Genomic DNA, 5,531 nt, shown 5'->3' on the forward strand with positions numbered 1-5,531 from the left:
GTTTTGTTTTCTTAGCTATTGGGTCAGATGAGTTTAAGGTAAGACCTGTGTCTCAACTGTCGACAGTTGCTTGTTACTGCTTGGAGGACCATTTTTCTCTACCAGTCTTCACTCTTAAAATAAATTTGTCACGATTTTGAACAAGTTTGGTAATGAACTAGATTTTTCATTTTAATGAGATGATTTTGCAGCTGATCAACGTGTTACTTCTATGGAGGTCACATTTCTGATTAAATTTTGACAAGATTTGGAATAAAGGTTTATAGGAGCTTGACAATTAGCAACCCCAGTCATTTTTCTGACATTAAATAACTGAAAACACTTGATTTTTTTATATATATAGATCTGTTTAACGGCATTCCAAAACAGTTTAAGTTTTTAAAATGTCTCTATTGGAAAAAAGTTATGCAATTTTTAAGTTCAAAAAAAAATATTTACAAAATTCTAGAATTTTTGTCTTATATAAATGTATTCAGATTGTGTGGCCTTCATGGAACCGAAGTAAAATGTTCTTTCCATAAAAAATGTTACAACTTTCTATTTTGTTGAGATTATTATAAAATTTAATATTCTGATTGCATTTTTCCTGCTAATTTATTGCTTTCATTAAATCTGTTGTCCGACTTCAGTATTTTCATTTGTAAATGAAAAGCATATAAACACTATAAACTTTTATGACATTTAACTTAGTACAAATATATCACATGAGCAATAGTTCAAATGTATGTAAAACAAATTCCAAACAAAAAATGCAATGTTTAATCATAATTGTCATTGAAACAATGTTGCAAGACCTGATTTCATGAATAGGATTAAAGTTGGGTTCATAGTCCAAATCCTGTGATGTTATATTTAGCTCCTTGCAAAATGACCAGGGATGCAAAATAATTTGTCACTTTCAGACTTTGTCATTTTTTTGTTTTTTTATTTTGAAAATATTGATCCTATCAAATGCAGTAATGCATAGGGAATTTAAGAACCCACTTTAAGTGTGCATGTAGTTACTTTGCTACGGAAGTCAAAGTAATAAAAAAAAATTGTCATACCGTAACTTTGAATTTGTCTGATAGTGATGCGATTTTTTTATCATTATTTCATCAGACAATGTCCCATTACAAAATTTAAACAAATGCAATAACATAATGAATATGAGGTTGAACATATTTTAAAACCGACGATCGTTTGTCAGTTCAGATACTTAAGCATCGACAAACTTGAGCCTAAGGTCTCGTATCTAAGGCAGACTGGTAAGAACTGCATACAGACAGATGAACCTTGGCAAAAAGTAGGATGAGATGGCCATTTGGAATAAAGAGTGGTCTTGATACAAAATTAATGGCTCCGTTTAGCACAAAAAAATATATAAAAATTAAAAAGAACTCAAACTTTTACCCTTCTGCTCATGTGCGCGCCAAATAGCCAGTGAAAAATGATGTTTCTAATACAACTAGGTAGTATGTTATTGAAAGATCCCCTGGGATTTGGTGTTTTCGGATCTATTCAGAAATAGCTTTCAAAATGTGTTTTCCTACTCGAACTTCAGGTGAAAATGACAAAAACTTACAGGGGTTACTGTGTTAAACAAAATGTGGTCTGATGGAAATTGAAACGCTTTTCTAATCAATATGGATTTTACCCTTTGTGAAAAATGTTTTGACCAGCTATAAGAACCAGGTTAGTAGCACAGTTAAATGTATCTTTTTCACACATGCTGTAATTTTTTGCATTAATATATAGGTTACTCTCTTTATGCCCAAGTTATGCGTTTTTACCACTTATAGCAACAATTATGCTTGTACCTCGTGCAGGCTTGGCATGTATGTATGATTACATCTTTCTGAAGGCAGTCTTTGACAAGCTTGCAGTGTTGTAATGATTTTGTATGTCTAAACCTTGTAAATGCATGTGTACTAAAGTCTAAGCAGTACAACACAAATTCTAAAATCATCAATGATAGTGATATCAGAACATACTAGTGGATATGCCAACAAATTTCAATTAATACAGAAATATAATCGAAACAAACTACAAATGTTAGTCAAAAAAAGAAGAAAAAATTCACTTTCATCAGTTGAAAATAAAATTTGTATTTCAAGGTTAGGTAGTAGTTTATATATAGAGAGAGGAGAGAGAATATGATAGAATCTTAAAATTGAACACAATTTGTACATAAAAGAAAAAATTCAATTCAGTTTTTTTAAATCGGGGAATCGTATCGTGTTGAGGAATTCATAAAGCTGAATCTCATCATTACTGATATGGAATATACATTACGATACAAGGAATGAACGTCATTACTGTCACAAGGAATAAACATTGTCATGAAATAACATTACTGCTACAAGGAATAAACATTACTGTCACAAGGAATAAGCATTGTTACTGAGCATGGAATAAACATTACAACATAAGGAATAAACAATGTTACTGAGCGTGGAATAAACATTACTGACACATGGAATAAACATTACCGACAAAAGGAATAAACATTACTGAGCATGGAATAAATGTCATTACTGACACAATAAAAATTACTGACGCATGGAATACATATTACTGACATGCAATAAACATTGCTGATGCAAGGAATAAATATCGTTACTGACATGCAGGATAAACATCATTACTGATGCATGGAATAAGCATTATTCCTGACACAATAAAAATTATGGACACATGGAATAAATATTACTGAAATGCAGAATAAACATTACTGACAAATGGGATAATTATCATGCAGAATAAACATTTAGAGGAAGAATAACAAATGGAGAACTGGAGACTGAAACGGAATGTATATATGATATTGTGACAGGCAAACATTGATAGAACATTAATAAATTGGGTATGAAATGCATTCATTTTTGTTATCACAACATTGAAAATAAAGTAAAAAAAATAGCACATAAATGGACATCATTAAAGTTTAATAGAACATTTAATTAAATCAAAAATAATGTGAAAAGAAAATTATATTTCACTGACAGGCTTAAATGGGTACAAATAAAGAATTTTGTACTGTAAAGATGGATAAAATAGGACATAATCATGATGCATTAATCTTAAATAATCTCCAAAAATAACTTAATAAAATGAAGCCAAATAATGAGGGGATATATTATTTTCTTTGCCTCCAATTATTTAATGATTTCTCTATTAGAATGTGCACTTGAGCATCTGTGATTAATAGAACATCATTACTTCAATTTTCTTCTTTCACTAAAATTGAGATTTACTAATAAAACTATAAGCAAAATCATGAAACTGAAACATTTGATCAAGTGTCATATATACATATTTTTATATCATATACTGTGATCATTGCTGTTGTGGAGCAAATTATTCAGAGACCTATATCAGATCTCTTCTCGGCATATCTTAATAATGAAATTATGATTTTATTTAATCGCTTTATGCTTTTGCAGATTTTCTTTGCTGGAAAAGGTGGTTGAATTTTGAAAATCTTTCAACCTCACAACCATCCTACACTCTCATCAATGAAGAATCAAGTTGCAATGTGTTCTTCTGAGTACTAATTAAACATTAACATTGATTAAAAACAAGTTTTAGTAGATCTTTGAAAACCAGTGAAAAGAAAAGAAAAAAAACAAAACAAATCCAAGTGAGGATGAAATCACTATTGATGTCCAATCTACAGCATATTTAACAATTTAATGTCCTTGTGATGTGCTGGAGGAATTATTATCTTCCATCAGTTTTGTTGTGAAATTCAACAACTATGAGCTGTAATGACTTAAAAATGATTAACATTAAAGTATTGAAATGCATTTCTGAAAGGACAGATCATAAATTTTACCATGATTAACATGCACTATTGGATTTGAACAGAATTTGCCATGCTATGTGACTAAGTTTTTTGTATGCCCTTTTTGGTGAAACAATAATAATTAACTGACCTAGTTCAAAGAATGGCATCTTCCCATTTATATTATCAAAAAAATTTGAACTGTAATATTCAGATTTACAAATTAATGTCTCAACCGTGGAATATTGAGAATGATTAGCATGGTGGATTGCTGTTATATAGAATGGAGTAAATGGTTAATGCAATTTTTATCTTGACTGGTCACAGACTAAAAAGCCTTGATTGATGGCCAGTTGTCTAACGTCTGTTAGCACAAATTTTTTATTGCTACTCCTGAACTACTAAGATTGCCATGAAACTTGACACAAATTCCTCCTAATGCCTCATTTGTCCTAAATGATGTACAATATGGTCACATTAGTAGCTATCATGAAAATCTTATCACTGCTCCAGAATAGATGGTCATATAAACATGGGACTATCACTAAAAGACTTCTTTGGATGTCTAGTCCTATATCCAGTATGGTCACCATAATGGCCTACTTGAAAACTCTCATTACTACTCCTGAACAGAAGGTCGTGTTGCCATAGGGTTTTCACTAGAACATCTATTGTCTAGTTAGTCCTCAATAAAAAGATGGTGCTGATCTATATATGGCTACCACAATGGCCCTCTCACTGTTAAACTCTTGAATGGCTGGTCATTGGGGTTTCTACAATAAGGACATCCTGTGTAGCTGGCTCTAAATGGAAATGGTGCTAGTCTGTTGTACAATATGACCACAGCAGTGTGCCATCTTGAAAATATTGTTATTGCCAATCTTACTGAATGACCTTTTTTTTATACATTTATAGTTGGTACAAAATGAAACTGTGTCGATATAATGTATTTTATTGCCACCACAACAGTCATCTTGAAAATATCACTTCTCTTCCTAAATAGATGGATGTATCAACATGGTGTGTTTACCAAACTTCTTATGATGTCTATTTGGTCCTAATGGTGCCTTTCAGGCATTCTATATGCCACAGTGGCCACTTTGAAAATCATGTTTTAATTTCAGTAATAGCTTACCTGTCACTATTATTATTAATTTTACCTTTCTGCATGGAAAGACCTCATCCGTGCTAGATGCATCACCTTCCTGTTCTAGAGATTTCTTAGAACGTGCATTGACCCAGTGGTAGTAAGAAGTACTCGCAATATTGGTTCTGGAAAACTGAATGAAATAAATGAATATCCTATACGATCATTGGGGGAAATTAGTATCTGTTGTTGTTGTTTTAGGATTTAACACCATTTCTCAGCGCCAGGCAGGCTATATATGGCGGTAAGTATAAATGGTGTAGGAAGAATCTCGGAAAACCCGGTAAGAACTACTGACCCGTGGGACCCTATTGGCAGCTTTCTCACTTGCCCACAACGGCTCAGCCAGAGACTCGAATCCACATGGACAGAGGTGACATGGCAGTGATCAGTAAAGGTGAGTGCTTTAGACCACTCGGACACCCAGGGCCCCCAAAATTGGTATGTGTCTGACATCAGCGTTTTATGCCTGCAGCATCAAACTATATCTTTATTATTCTTGTCATTTTATTAATGAATGGCAGTTGTGATTACTGAATACAACAATCGGAGAAGGAGCTGAACTAACATACACCTTAAAGTGTTGCAAGGTCAATATTAAAGCCAAACATTCTATGG

The sequence above is a fragment of the Sinohyriopsis cumingii genome, chromosome 13 (assembly GCF_028554795.1).
Source record: "Sinohyriopsis cumingii isolate HCF-2022 chromosome 13, ASM2855479v2, whole genome shotgun sequence".
Lineage (NCBI taxonomy): Eukaryota > Metazoa > Mollusca > Bivalvia > Unionida > Unionidae > Sinohyriopsis > Sinohyriopsis cumingii.